This window comes from Microplitis mediator, chromosome 10 (assembly GCF_029852145.1).
Source record: "Microplitis mediator isolate UGA2020A chromosome 10, iyMicMedi2.1, whole genome shotgun sequence".
Taxonomy (NCBI): Eukaryota; Metazoa; Arthropoda; class Insecta; order Hymenoptera; family Braconidae; genus Microplitis; species Microplitis mediator.
This window is the reverse complement of record NC_079978.1, coordinates 1142683-1159991: the sequence shown is the minus strand read 5'-3', so window position 1 is coordinate 1159991 and position 17309 is coordinate 1142683.

Genomic DNA, 17309 nt, shown 5'->3' with positions numbered 1-17309 from the left:
TCATCTCCAGCCATCTCCACCCATGTCCACCCATCTCCACCCGACATTATGTGGATCTGGACTCAAAAAATAAATTTTTCTCAGGACTTTTTGGGGTGCCTCCTACTAGAGGACATCATAATGAACAAAAAACGTTTATATTGTGTTGGGTTATTCCCAACAGGAGCAAAGCTACGGCCCACTCTGCATAGCCTCATCTCCAGCCATCTCCACCCATGTCCACCCATCTCCACCCGACATTATGTGGATCTGGACTTGAAAAATAAATTTTTCTCAGGACTTTTTGGGGTGCCTCCTACTAGAGGACATCATAATGAACAAAAAACGTTTATATTGTGTTGGGTTATTCCCAACAGGAGCAAAGCTACGGCCCACTCTGCATAGCCTCATCTCCAGCCATCTCCACCCATGTCCACCCATCTCCACCCGACATTATGTGGATCTGGACTTGAAAAATAAATTTTTCTCAGGACTTTTTGGGGTGCCTCCTACTAGAGGACATCATAATGAACAAAAAACGTTTATATTGTGTTGGGTTATTCCCAACAGGAGCAAAGCTACGGCCCACTCTGCATAGCCTCATCTCCAGCCATCTCCACCCATGTCCACCCATCTCCACCCGACATTATGTGGATCTGGACTTGAAAAATAAATTTTTCTCAGGACTTTTCGGGGTCTCTCCTACTAAAGGACATCATAATGAACAAAAAACGTTCATATTGTGTTGGGTTATTCCCAACAGGTCAAGAGTTACGGGCTTCTCTTCATCAGAATACATCGTGGCATCTCCACCCATCTCCACCCATCTCCACCCGACATTATGTGGATCTGGACTCGAAAAATAAATTTTTCTCAGGACTTTTTTGGGTCTCTCCTACTAGAGGACATCATAATAAACAAAAAACGTTCATATTGTGTTGGGTTATTCCCAACAGGAGCAAAGCTACGGCCCACTCTGCATAGCCTCATCTCCACCCATCTCCACCCATGTCCACCCATCTCCACCCGACATTATGTGGATCTGGACTCGAAAAATAGATTTTTCTCAGGACTTTTCGGGGTCTCTCCTACTAAAGGACATCATAATGAACAAAAAACGTTTATATTGTGTTGGGTTATTCCCAACAGGAGCAAAGCTACGGCCCACTCTGCATAGCCTCATCTCCAGCCATCTCTACCCATGTCCACCCATCTTCACCCGACATTATATGGATCTGGACTCGAAAAATAAATTTTTCTCAGGACTTTTCGGGGTCTCTCCTACTAAAGGACATCATAATGAACAAAAAACGTTTATATTGTGTTGGGTTATTCCCAACAGGAGCAAAGCTACGGCCCACTCTGCATAGCCTCATCTCCAGCCATCTCTACCCATGTCCACCCATCTTCACCCGACATTATATGGATCTGGACTCGAAAAATAAATTTTTCTCAGGACTTTTCGGGGTCTCTCCTACTAAAGGACATCATAATGAACAAAAAACGTTTATATTGTGTTGGGTTATTCCCAACAGGAGCAAAGCTACGGCCCACTCTGCATAGCCTCATCTCCAGCCATCTCTACCCATGTCCACCCATCTTCACCCGACATTATATGGATCTGGACTCGAAAAATAAATTTTTCTCAGGACTTTTCGGGGTCTCTCCTACTAAAGGACATCATAATGAACAAAAAACGTTTATATTGTGTTGGGTTATTCCCAACAGGAGCAAAGCTACGGCCCACTCTGCATAGCCTCATCTCCAGCCATCTCTACCCATGTCCACCCATCTTCACCCGACATTATATGGATCTGGACTCGAAAAATAAATTTTTCTCAGGACTTTTCGGGGTCTCTCCTACTAAAGGACATCATAATGAACAAAAAACGTTTATATTGTGTTGGGTTATTCCCAACAGGAGCAAAGCTACGGCTCACTCTGCATAGCCTCATCTCCAGCCATCTCTACCCATGTCCACCCATCTTCACCCGACATTATATGGATTTGGACTCGAAAAATAAATTTTTCTCAGGACTTTTCGGGGTCTCTCTCACTAAAGGACATCATAATGAACAAAAAACGTTTATATTGTGTTGGGTTATTCCCAACAGGAGCAAAGCTACGGCTCACTCTGCATAGCCTCATCTCCAGCCATCTCTACCCATGTCCACCCATCTTCACCCGACATTATATGGATTTGGACTCGAAAAATAAATTTTTCTCAGGACTTTTCGGGGTCTCTCCTACTAAAGGACATCATAATGAACAAAAAACGTTTATATTGTGTTGGGTTATTCCCAACAGGAGCAAAGCTACGGCCCACTCTGCATAGCCTCATCTCCAGCCATCTCTACCCATGTCCACCCATCTTCACCCGACATTATATGGATCTGGACTCGAAAAATAAATTTTTCTCAGGACTTTTCGGGGTCTCTCCTACTAAAGGACATCATAATGAACAAAAAACGTTTATATTGTGTTGGGTTATTCCCAACAGGAGCAAAGCTACGGCCCACTCTGCATAGCCTCATCTCCAGCCATCTCTACCCATGTCCACCCATCTTCACCCGACATTATATGGATCTGGACTCGAAAAATAAATTTTTCTCAGGACTTTTCGGGGTCTCTCCTACTAAAGGACATCATAATGAACAAAAAACGTTTATATTGTGTTGGGTTATTCCCAACAGGAGCAAAGCTACGGCCCACTCTGCATAGCCTCATCTCCAGCCATCTCCACCCATGTCCACCCATCTCCACCCGACATTATGTGGATCTGGACTCGAAAAATAAATTTTTCTCAGGACTTTTTGGGGTGCCTCCTACTAGAGGACATCATAATGGACAAAAAACGTTTATATTGTGTTGGGTTATTCCCAACAGGAGCAAAGCTACGGCCCACTCTGCATAGCCTCATCTCCAGCCATCTCCACCCATGTCCACCCATCTCCACCCGACATTATGTGGATCTGGACTCAAAAAATAAATTTTTCTCAGGACTTTTTGGGGTGCCTCCTACTAGAGGACATCATAATGAACAAAAAACGTTTATATTGTGTTGGGTTATTCCCAACAGGAGCAAAGCTACGGCCCACTCTGCATAGCCTCATCTCCAGCCATCTCCACCCATGTCCACCCATCTCCACCCGACATTATGTGGATCTGGACTTGAAAAATAAATTTTTCTCAGGACTTTTTGGGGTGCCTCCTACTAGAGGACATCATAATGAACAAAAAACGTTTATATTGTGTTGGGTTATTCCCAACAGGAGCAAAGCTACGGCCCACTCTGCATAGCCTCATCTCCAGCCATCTCCACCCATGTCCACCCATCTCCACCCGACATTATGTGGATCTGGACTTGAAAAATAAATTTTTCTCAGGACTTTTTGGGGTGCCTCCTACTAGAGGACATCATAATGAACAAAAAACGTTTATATTGTGTTGGGTTATTCCCAACAGGAGCAAAGCTACGGCCCACTCTGCATAGCCTCATCTCCAGCCATCTCCACCCATGTCCACCCATCTCCACCCGACATTATGTGGATCTGGACTTGAAAAATAAATTTTTCTCAGGACTTTTCGGGGTCTCTCCTACTAAAGGACATCATAATGAACAAAAAACGTTCATATTGTGTTGGGTTATTCCCAACAGGTCAAGAGTTACGGGCTTCTCTTCATCAGAATACATCGTGGCATCTCCACCCATCTCCACCCATCTCCACCCGACATTATGTGGATCTGGACTCGAAAAATAAATTTTTCTCAGGACTTTTTTGGGTCTCTCCTACTAGAGGACATCATAATAAACAAAAAACGTTCATATTGTGTTGGGTTATTCCCAACAGGAGCAAAGCTACGGCCCACTCTGCATAGCCTCATCTCCACCCATCTCCACCCATGTCCACCCATCTCCACCCGACATTATGTGGATCTGGACTCGAAAAATAAATTTTTCTCAGGACTTTTCGGGGTCTCTCCTACTAAAGGACATCATAATGAACAAAAAACGTTTATATTGTGTTGGGTTATTCCCAACAGGAGCAAAGCTACGGCCCACTCTGCATAGCCTCATCTCCAGCCATCTCTACCCATGTCCACCCATCTTCACCCGACATTATATGGATCTGGACTCGAAAAATAAATTTTTCTCAGGACTTTTCGGGGTCTCTCCTACTAAAGGACATCATAATGAACAAAAAACGTTTATATTGTGTTGGGTTATTCCCAACAGGAGCAAAGCTACGGCTCACTCTGCATAGCCTCATCTCCAGCCATCTCTACCCATGTCCACCCATCTTCACCCGACATTATATGGATCTGGACTCGAAAAATAAATTTTTCTCAGGACTTTTCGGGGTCTCTCCTACTAAAGGACATCATAATGAACAAAAAACGTTTATATTGTGTTGGGTTATTCCCAACAGGAGCAAAGCTACGGCCCACTCTGCATAGCCTCATCTCCAGCCATCTCTACCCATGTCCACCCATCTTCACCCGACATTATATGGATCTGGACTTGAAAAATAAATTTTTCTCAGGACTTTTCGGGGTCTCTCCTACTAAAGGACATCATAATGAACAAAAAACGTTTATATTGTGTTGGGTTATTCCCAACAGGAGCAAAGCTACGGCCCACTCTGCATAGCCTCATCTCCAGCCATCTCCACCCATGTCCACCCATCTCCACCCGACATTATGTGGATCTGGACTCGAAAAATAAATTTTTCTCAGGACTTTTTTGGGTCTCTCCTACTAGAGGACATCATAATAAACAAAAAACGTTCATATTGTGTTGGGTTATTCCCAACAGGAGCAAAGCTACGGCCCACTCTGCATAGCCTCATCTCCACCCATCTCCACCCATGTCCACCCATCTCCACCCGACATTATGTGGATCTGGACTCGAAAAATAAATTTTTCTCAGGACTTTTCGGGGTCTCTCCTACTAAAGGACATCATAATGAACAAAAAACGTTTATATTGTGTTGGGTTATTCCCAACAGGAGCAAAGCTACGGCCCACTCTGCATAGCCTCATCTCCAGCCATCTCTACCCATGTCCACCCATCTTCACCCGACATTATATGGATCTGGACTCGAAAAATAAATTTTTCTCAGGACTTTTCGGGGTCTCTCCTACTAAAGGACATCATAATGAACAAAAAACGTTTATATTGTGTTGGGTTATTCCCAACAGGAGCAAAGCTACGGCCCACTCTGCATAGCCTCATCTCCAGCCATCTCCACCCATGTCCACCCATCTCCACCCGACATTATGTGGATCTGGACTTGAAAAATAAATTTTTCTCAGGACTTTTTGGGGTGCCTCCTACTAGAGGACATCATAATGAACAAAAAACGTTTATATTGTGTTGGGTTATTCCCAACAGGAGCAAAGCTACGGCCCACTCTGCATAGCCTCATCTCCAGCCATCTCCACCCATGTCCACCCATCTCCACCCGACATTATGTGGATCTGGACTTGAAAAATAAATTTTTCTCAGGACTTTTCGGGGTCTCTCCTACTAAAGGACATCATAATGAACAAAAAACGTTCATATTGTGTTGGGTTATTCCCAACAGGTCAAGAGTTACGGGCTTCTCTTCATCAGAATACATCGTGGCATCTCCACCCATCTCCACCCATCTCCACCCGACATTATGTGGATCTGGACTCGAAAAATAAATTTTTCTCAGGACTTTTTTGGGTCTCTCCTACTAGAGGACATCATAATAAACAAAAAACGTTCATATTGTGTTGGGTTATTCCCAACAGGAGCAAAGCTACGGCCCACTCTGCATAGCCTCATCTCCACCCATCTCCACCCATGTCCACCCATCTCCACCCGACATTATGTGGATCTGGACTCGAAAAATAAATTTTTCTCAGGACTTTTCGGGGTCTCTCCTACTAAAGGACATCATAATGAACAAAAAACGTTTATATTGTGTTGGGTTATTCCCAACAGGAGCAAAGCTACGGCCCACTCTGCATAGCCTCATCTCCAGCCATCTCTACCCATGTCCACCCATCTTCACCCGACATTATATGGATCTGGACTCGAAAAATAAATTTTTCTCAGGACTTTTCGGGGTCTCTCCTACTAAAGGACATCATAATGAACAAAAAACGTTTATATTGTGTTGGGTTATTCCCAACAGGAGCAAAGCTACGGCTCACTCTGCATAGCCTCATCTCCAGCCATCTCTACCCATGTCCACCCATCTTCACCCGACATTATATGGATCTGGACTCGAAAAATAAATTTTTCTCAGGACTTTTCGGGGTCTCTCCTACTAAAGGACATCATAATGAACAAAAAACGTTTATATTGTGTTGGGTTATTCCCAACAGGAGCAAAGCTACGGCCCACTCTGCATAGCCTCATCTCCAGCCATCTCCACCCATGTCCACCCATCTTCACCCGACATTATATGGATCTGGACTCGAAAAATAAATTTTTCTCAGGACTTTTCGGGGTCTCTCCTGCTAAAGGACATCATAATGAACAAAAAACGTTTATATTGTGTTGGGTTATTCCCAACAGGAGCAAAGCTACGGCTCACTCTGCATAGCCTCATCTCCAGCCATCTCCACCCATGTCCACCCATCTTCACCCGACATTATATGGATCTGGACTCGAAAAATAAATTTTTCTCAGGACTTTTCGGGGTCTCTCCTACTAAAGGACATCATAATGAACAAAAAACGTTTATATTGTGTTGGGTTATTCCCAACAGGAGCAAAGCTACGGCCCACTCTGCATAGCCTCATCTCCAGCCATCTCTCCCCATGTCCACCCATCTTCACCCGACATTATATGGATCTGGACTCGAAAAATAAATGTTTCTCAGGACTTTTCGGGGTCTCTCCTACTAAAGGACATCATAATGAACAAAAAACGTTTATATTGTGTTGGGTTATTCCCAACAGGAGCAAAGCTACGGCCCACTCTGCATAGCCTCATCTCCAGCCATCTCCACCCATGTCCACCCATCTTCACCCGACATTAAATGGATCTGGACTCGAAAAATAAATTTTTCTCAGGACTTTTTGGGGTGTCTCCTACTAGAGGACATCATAATGAACAAAAAACGTTTATATTGTGTTGGGTTATTCCCAACAGGAGCAAAGCTACGGCCCACTCTGCATAGCCTCATCTCCAGCCATCTCCACCCATGTCCACCCATCTCCACCCGACATTATGTGGATCTGGACTTGAAAAATAAATTTTTCTCAGGACTTTTTGGGGTGCCTCCTACTAGAGGACATCATAATGAACAATAAACGTTTATATTGTGTTGGGTTATTCCCAACAGGAGCAAAGCTACGGCCCACTCTGCATAGCCTCATCTCCAGCCATCTCCACCCATGTCCACCCATCTCCACCCGACATTATGTGGATCTGGACTCAAAAAATAAATTTTTCTCAGGACTTTTTGGGGTGCCTCCTACTAGAGGACATCATAATGAACAAAAAACGTTTATATTGTGTTGGGTTATTCCCAACAGGAGCAAAGCTACGGCCCACTCTGCATAGCCTCATCTCCAGCCATCTCCACCCATGTCCACCCATCTCCACCCGACATTATGTGGATCTGGACTTGAAAAATAAATTTTTCTCAGGACTTTTTGGGGTGCCTCCTACTAGAGGACATCATAATGAACAAAAAACGTTTATATTGTGTTGGGTTATTCCCAACAGGAGCAAAGCTACGGCCCACTCTGCATAGCCTCATCTCCAGCCATCTCCACCCATGTCCACCCATCTCCACCCGACATTATGTGGATCTGGACTTGAAAAATAAATTTTTCTCAGGACTTTTTGGGGTGCCTCCTACTAGAGGACATCATAATGAACAAAAAACGTTTATATTGTGTTGGGTTATTCCCAACAGGAGCAAAGCTACGGCCCACTCTGCATAGCCTCATCTCCAGCCATCTCCACCCATGTCCACCCATCTCCACCCGACATTATGTGGATCTGGACTCGAAAAATAAATTTTTCTCAGGACTTTTTGAGGTCTCTCCTACTAGAGGACATCATAATGAACAAAAAACGTTCATATCGTGTTGGGTTATTCCCAACAGGTCAAGAGTTACGGGCTTCTCTTCATCAGAATACATCGTGGCATCTCCACCCATCTCCACCCATCTCCACCCGACATTATGTGGATCTGGACTCGAAAAATAAATTTTTCTCAGGACTTTTCGGGGTCTCTCCTACTAAAGGACATCATAATGAACAAAAAACGTTTATATTGTGTTGGGTTATTCCCAACAGGAGCAAAGCTACGGCTCACTCTGCATAGCCTCATCTCCAGCCATCTCTACCCATGTCCACCCATCTTCACCCGACATTATATGGATCTGGACTCGAAAAATAAATTTTTCTCAGGACTTTTCGGGGTCTCTCTCACTAAAGGACATCATAATGAACAAAAAACGTTCATATTGTGTTGGGTTATTCCCAACAGGTCAAGAGTTACGGGCTTCTCTTCATCAGAATACATCGTGGCATCTCCACCCATCTCCACCCATCTCCACCCGACATTATGTGGATCTGGACTCGAAAAATAAATTTTTCTCAGGACTTTTCGGGGTCTCTCTCACTAAAGGACATCATAATGAACAAAAAACGTTTATATTGTGTTGGGTTATTCCCAACAGGAGCAAAGCTACGGCTCACTCTGCATAGCCTCATCTCCAGCCATCTCTACCCATGTCCACCCATCTTCACCCGACATTATATGGATCTGAACTCGAAAAATAAATTTTTCTCAGGACTTTTCGGGGTCTCTCTCACTAAAGGACATCATAATGAACAAAAAACGTTTATATTGTGTTGGGTTATTCCCAACAGGAGCAAAGCTACGGCCCACTCTGCATAGCCTCATCTCCAGCCATCTCTACCCATGTCCACCCATCTTCACCCGACATTATATGGATCTGGACTCGAAAAATAAATTTTTCTCAGGACTTTTCGGGGTCTCTCCTACTAAAGGACATCATAATGAACAAAAAACGTTTATATTGTGTTGGGTTATTCCCAACAGGAGCAAAGCTACGGCCCACTCTGCATAGCCTCATCTCCAGCCATCTCTACCCATGTCCACCCATCTTCACCCGACATTATATGGATCTGGACTCGAAAAATAAATTTTTCTCAGGACTTTTCGGGGTCTCTCCTACTAAAGGACATCATAATGAACAAAAAACGTTTATATTGTGTTGGGTTATTCCCAACAGGAGCAAAGCTACGGCCCACTCTGCATAGCCTCATCTCCAGCCATCTCTACCCATGTCCACCCATCTTCACCCGACATTATATGGATCTGGACTCGAAAAATAAATTTTTCTCAGGACTTTTCGGGGTCTCTCTCACTAAAGGACATCATAATGAACAAAAAACGTTTATATTGTGTTGGGTTATTCCCAACAGGAGCAAAGCTACGGCCCACTCTGCATAGCCTCATCTCCAGCCATCTCTACCCATGTCCACCCATCTTCACCCGACATTATATGGATCTGGACTCGAAAAATAAATTTTTCTCAGGACTTTTCGGGGTCTCTCCTACTAAAGGACATCATAATGAACAAAAAACGTTTATATTGTGTTGGGTTATTCCCAACAGGAGCAAAGCTACGGCTCACTCTGCATAGCCTCATCTCCAGCCATCTCTACCCATGTCCACCCATCTTCACCCGACATTATATGGATCTGGACTCGAAAAATAAATTTTTCTCAGGACTTTTCGGGGTCTCTCCTACTAAAGGACATCATAATGAACAAAAATCGTTTATATTGTGTTGGGTTATTCCCAACAGGAGCAAAGCTACGGCCCACTCTGCATAGCCTCATCTCCAGCCATCTCCACCCATGTCCACCCATCTCCACCCGACATTATGTGGATCTGGACTCGAAAAATAAATTTTTCTCAGGACTTTTTGAGGTCTCTCCTACTAGAGGACATCATAATGAACAAAAAACGTTCATATCGTGTTGGGTTATTCCCAACAGGTCAAGAGTTACGGGCTTCTCTTCATCAGAATACATCGTGGCATCTCCACCCATCTCCACCCATCTCCACCCGACATTATGTGGATCTGGACTCGAAAAATAAATTTTTCTCAGGACTTTTCGGGGTCTCTCCTACTAAAGGACATCATAATGAACAAAAAACGTTTATATTGTGTTGGGTTATTCCCAACAGGAGCAAAGCTACGGCTCACTCTGCATAGCCTCATCTCCAGCCATCTCTACCCATGTCCACCCATCTTCACCCGACATTATATGGATCTGGACTCGAAAAATAAATTTTTCTCAGGACTTTTCGGGGTCTCTCTCACTAAAGGACATCATAATGAACAAAAAACGTTTATATTGTGTTGGGTTATTCCCAACAGGAGCAAAGCTACGGCTCACTCTGCATAGCCTCATCTCCAGCCATCTCTACCCATGTCCACCCATCTTCACCCGACATTATATGGATCTGGACTCGAAAAATAAATTTTTCTCAGGACTTTTCGGGGTCTCTCTCACTAAAGGACATCATAATGAACAAAAAACGTTTATATTGTGTTGGGTTATTCCCAACAGGAGCAAAGCTACGGCCCACTCTGCATAGCCTCATCTCCAGCCATCTCTACCCATGTCCACCCATCTTCACCCGACATTATATGGATCTGGACTCGAAAAATAAATTTTTCTCAGGACTTTTCGGGGTCTCTCCTACTAAAGGACATCATAATGAACAAAAAACGTTTATATTGTGTTGGGTTATTCCCAACAGGAGCAAAGCTACGGCCCACTCTGCATAGCCTCATCTCCAGCCATCTCTACCCATGTCCACCCATCTTCACCCGACATTATATGGATCTGGACTCGAAAAATAAATTTTTCTCAGGACTTTTCGGGGTCTCTCTCACTAAAGGACATCATAATGAACAAAAAACGTTTATATTGTGTTGGGTTATTCCCAACAGGAGCAAAGCTACGGCCCACTCTGCATAGCCTCATCTCCAGCCATCTCTACCCATGTCCACCCATCTTCACCCGACATTATATGGATCTGGACTCGAAAAATAAATTTTTCTCAGGACTTTTCGGGGTCTCTCCTACTAAAGGACATCATAATGAACAAAAAACGTTTATATTGTGTTGGGTTATTCCCAACAGGAGCAAAGCTACGGCTCACTCTGCATAGCCTCATCTCCAGCCATCTCTACCCATGTCCACCCATCTTCACCCGACATTATATGGATCTGGACTCGAAAAATAAATTTTTCTCAGGACTTTTCGGGGTCTCTCCTACTAAAGGACATCATAATGAACAAAAAACGTTTATATTGTGTTGGGTTATTCCCAACAGGAGCAAAGCTACGGCCCACTCTGCATAGCCTCATCTCCAGCCATCTCTACCCATGTCCACCCATCTTCACCCGACATTATATGGATCTGGACTCGAAAAATAAATTTTTCTCAGGACTTTTCGGGGTCTCTCTCACTAAAGGACATCATAATGAACAAAAAACGTTTATATTGTGTTGGGTTATTCCCAACAGGAGCAAAGCTACGGCCCACTCTGCATAGCCTCATCTCCAGCCATCTCTACCCATGTCCACCCATCTTCACCCGACATTATATGGATCTGGACTCGAAAAATAAATTTTTCTCAGGACTTTTCGGGGTCTCTCTCACTAAAGGACATCATAATGAACAAAAAACGTTTATATTGTGTTGGGTTATTCCCAACAGGAGCAAAGCTATGGCTCACTCTGCATAGCCTCATCTCCAGCCATCTCTACCCATGTCCACCCATCTTCACCCGACATTATATGGATTTGGACTCGAAAAATAAATTTTTCTCAGGACTTTTCGGGGTCTCTCCTACTAAAGGACATCATAATGAACAAAAAACGTTTATATTGTGTTGGGTTATTCCCAACAGGAGCAAAGCTACGGCCCACTCTGCATAGCCTCATCTCCAGCCATCTCTACCCATGTCCACCCATCTTCACCCGACATTATATGGATCTGGACTCGAAAAATAAATTTTTCTCAGGACTTTTCGGGGTCTCTCCTACTAAAGGACATCATAATGAACAAAAAACGTTTATATTGTGTTGGGTTATTCCCAACAGGAGCAAAGCTACGGCCCACTCTGCATAGCCTCATCTCCAGCCATCTCTACCCATGTCCACCCATCTTCACCCGACATTATATGGATCTGGACTCGAAAAATAAATTTTTCTCAGGACTTTTCGGGGTCTCTCCTACTAAAGGACATCATAATGAACAAAAAACGTTTATATTGTGTTGGGTTATTCCCAACAGGAGCAAAGCTACGGCCCACTCTGCATAGCCTCATCTCCAGCCATCTCTACCCATGTCCACCCATCTTCACCCGACATTATATGGATCTGGACTCGAAAAATAAATTTTTCTCAGGACTTTTCGGGGTCTCTCTCACTAAAGGACATCATAATGAACAAAAAACGTTTATATTGTGTTGGGTTATTCCCAACAGGAGCAAAGCTACGGCCCACTCTGCATAGCCTCATCTCCAGCCATCTCTACCCATGTCCACCCATCTTCACCCGACATTATATGGATCTGGACTCGAAAAATAAATTTTTCTCAGGACTTTTCGGGGTCTCTCTCACTAAAGGACATCATAATGAACAAAAAACGTTTATATTGTGTTGGGTTATTCCCAACAGGAGCAAAGCTACGGCCCACTCTGCATAGCCTCATCTCCAGCCATCTCTACCCATGTCCACCCATCTTCACCCGACATTATATGGATTTGGACTCGAAAAATAAATTTTTCTCAGGACTTTTCGGGGTCTCTCCTACTAAAGGACATCATAATGAACAAAAAACGTTTATATTGTGTTGGGTTATTCCCAACAGGAGCAAAGCTACGGCCCACTCTGCATAGCCTCATCTCCAGCCATCTCTACCCATGTCCACCCATCTTCACCCGACATTATATGGATCTGGACTCGAAAAATAAATTTTTCTCAGGACTTTTCGGGGTCTCTCCTACTAAAGGACATCATAATGAACAAAAAACGTTTATATTGTGTTGGGTTATTCCCAACAGGAGCAAAGCTACGGCCCACTCTGCATAGCCTCATCTCCAGCCATCTCTACCCATGTCCACCCATCTTCACCCGACATTATATGGATCTGGACTCGAAAAATAAATTTTTCTCAGGACTTTTCGGGGTCTCTCCTACTAAAGGACATCATAATGAACAAAAAACGTTTATATTGTGTTGGGTTATTCCCAACAGGAGCAAAGCTACGGCCCACTCTGCATAGCCTCATCTCCAGCCATCTCTACCCATGTCCACCCATCTTCACCCGACATTATATGGATCTGGACTCGAAAAATAAATTTTTCTCAGGACTTTTCGGGGTCTCTCCTACTAAAGGACATCATAATGAACAAAAAACGTTTATATTGTGTTGGGTTATTCCCAACAGGAGCAAAGCTACGGCTCACTCTGCATAGCCTCATCTCCAGCCATCTCTACCCATGTCCACCCATCTTCACCCGACATTATATGGATTTGGACTCGAAAAATAAATTTTTCTCAGGACTTTTCGGGGTCTCTCTCACTAAAGGACATCATAATGAACAAAAAACGTTTATATTGTGTTGGGTTATTCCCAACAGGAGCAAAGCTACGGCTCACTCTGCATAGCCTCATCTCCAGCCATCTCTACCCATGTCCACCCATCTTCACCCGACATTATATGGATTTGGACTCGAAAAATAAATTTTTCTCAGGACTTTTCGGGGTCTCTCCTACTAAAGGACATCATAATGAACAAAAAACGTTTATATTGTGTTGGGTTATTCCCAACAGGAGCAAAGCTACGGCCCACTCTGCATAGCCTCATCTCCAGCCATCTCTACCCATGTCCACCCATCTTCACCCGACATTATATGGATCTGGACTCGAAAAATAAATTTTTCTCAGGACTTTTCGGGGTCTCTCCTACTAAAGGACATCATAATGAACAAAAAACGTTTATATTGTGTTGGGTTATTCCCAACAGGAGCAAAGCTACGGCCCACTCTGCATAGCCTCATCTCCAGCCATCTCTACCCATGTCCACCCATCTTCACCCGACATTATATGGATCTGGACTCGAAAAATAAATTTTTCTCAGGACTTTTCGGGGTCTCTCCTACTAAAGGACATCATAATGAACAAAAAACGTTTATATTGTGTTGGGTTATTCCCAACAGGAGCAAAGCTACGGCCCACTCTGCATAGCCTCATCTCCAGCCATCTCTACCCATGTCCACCCATCTTCACCCGACATTATATGGATCTGGACTCGAAAAATAAATTTTTCTCAGGACTTTTCGGGGTCCCTCCTACTAAAGGACATCATAATGAACAAAAAACGTTTATATTGTGTTGGGTTATTCCCAACAGGAGCAAAGCTACGGCCCACTCTGCATAGCCTCATCTCCAGCCATCTCTACCCATGTCCACCCATCTTCACCCGACATTATATGGATCTGGACTCGAAAAATAAATTTTTCTCAGGACTTTTCGGGGTCTCTCCTACTAAAGGACATCACAATGAACAAAAAACGTTTATATTGTGTTGGGTTATTCCCAACAGGAGCAAAGCTACGGCCCACTCTGCATAGCCTCATCTCCAGCCATCTCTACCCATGTCCACCCATCTTCACCCGACATTATATGGATCTGGACTCGAAAAATAAATTTTTCTCAGGACTTTTCGGGGTCTCTCCTACTAAAGGACATCATAATGAACAAAAAACGTTTATATTGTGTTGGGTTATTCCCAACAGGAGCAAAGCTACGGCCCACTCTGCATAGCCTCATCTCCAGCCATCTCTACCCATGTCCACCCATCTTCACCCGACATTATATGGATCTGGACTCGAAAAATAAATTTTTCTCAGGACTTTTCGGGGTCTCTCCTACTAAAGGACATCATAATGAACAAAAAACGTTTATATTGTGTTGGGTTATTCCCAACAGGAGCAAAGCTACGGCCCACTCTGCATAGCCTCATCTCCAGCCATCTCTACCCATGTCCACCCATCTTCACCCGACATTATATGGATCTGGACTCGAAAAATAAATTTTTCTCAGGACTTTTCGGGGTCTCTCCTACTAAAGGACATCATAATGAACAAAAAACGTTTATATTGTGTTGGGTTATTCCCAACAGGAGCAAAGCTACGGCTCACTCTGCATAGCCTCATCTCCAGCCATCTCTACCCATGTCCACCCATCTTCACCCGACATTATATGGATTTGGACTCGAAAAATAAATTTTTCTCAGGACTTTTCGGGGTCTCTCTCACTAAAGGACATCATAATGAACAAAAAACGTTTATATTGTGTTGGGTTATTCCCAACAGGAGCAAAGCTACGGCTCACTCTGCATAGCCTCATCTCCAGCCATCTCTACCCATGTCCACCCATCTTCACCCGACATTATATGGATTTGGACTCGAAAAATAAATTTTTCTCAGGACTTTTCGGGGTCTCTCCTACTAAAGGACATCATAATGAACAAAAAACGTTTATATTGTGTTGGGTTATTCCCAACAGGAGCAAAGCTACGGCCCACTCTGCATAGCCTCATCTCCAGCCATCTCTACCCATGTCCACCCATCTTCACCCGACATTATATGGATCTGGACTCGAAAAATAAATTTTTCTCAGGACTTTTCGGGGTCTCTCCTACTAAAGGACATCATAATGAACAAAAAACGTTTATATTGTGTTGGGTTATTCCCAACAGGAGCAAAGCTACGGCCCACTCTGCATAGCCTCATCTCCAGCCATCTCTACCCATGTCCACCCATCTTCACCCGACATTATATGGATCTGGACTCGAAAAATAAATTTTTCTCAGGACTTTTCGGGGTCTCTCCTACTAAAGGACATCATAATGAACAAAAAACGTTTATATTGTGTTGGGTTATTCCCAACAGGAGCAAAGCTACGGCCCACTCTGCATAGCCTCATCTCCAGCCATCTCTACCCATGTCCACCCATCTTCACCCGACATTATATGGATCTGGACTCGAAAAATAAATTTTTCTCAGGACTTTTCGGGGTCTCTCCTACTAAAGGACATTATAATGAACAAAAAACGTTTATATTGTGTTGGGTTATTCCCAACAGGAGCAAAGCTACGGCCCACTCTGCATAGCCTCATCTCCAGCCATCTCTACCCATGTCCACCCATCTTCACCCGACATTATATGGATCTGGACTCGAAAAATAAATTTTTCTCAGGACTTTTCGGGGTCTCTCCTACTAAAGGACATCATAATGAACAAAAAACGTTTATATTGTGTTGGGTTATTCCCAACAGGAGCAAAGCTACGGCTCACTCTGCATAGCCTCATCTCCAGCCATCTCTACCCATGTCCACCCATCTTCACCCGACATTATATGGATCTGGACTCGAAAAATAAATTTTTCTCAGGACTTTTCGGGGTCTCTCCTACTAAAGGACATCATAATGAACAAAAAACGTTTATATTGTGTTGGGTTATTCCCAACAGGAGCAAAGCTACGGCCCACTCTGCATAGCCTCATCTCCAGCCATCTCTACCCATGTCCACCCATCTTCACCCGACATTATATGGATCTGGACTCGAAAAATAAATTTTTCTCAGGACTTTTCGGGGTCTCTCCTACTAAAGGACATCATAATGAACAAAAATCGTTTATATTGTGTTGGGTTATTCCCAACAGGAGCAAAGCTACGGCCCACTCTGCATAGCCTCATCTCCAGCCATCTCCACCCATGTCCACCCATCTCCACCCGACATTATGTGGATCTGGACTCGAAAAATAAATTTTTCTCAGGACTTTTTGAGGTCTCTCCTACTAGAGGACATCATAATGAACAAAAAACGTTCATATCGTGTTGGGTTATTCCCAACAGGTCAAGAGTTACGGGCTTCTCTTCATCAGAATACATCGTGGCATCTCCACCCATCTCCACCCATCTCCACCCGACATTATGTGGATCTGGACTCGAAAAATAAATTTTTCTCAGGACTTTTTGAGGTCTCTCCTACTAGAGGACATCATAACGAACAAAAAACGTTTGTATTGTAATGCGTTATTCCCACCAGGAGCAAAGTTACGGGCCACTTTTCATAGGAAGAAGTGGACAGTGATATCTATTCCTCATCTATCCTCCTATGGGTTCAATTCCGAAATTAAATCCTTCTCGAGACTTTTCGGGGTTCTTTCTACTATCGGGCACCATCTCGAACAAAAATCATTACTATTGT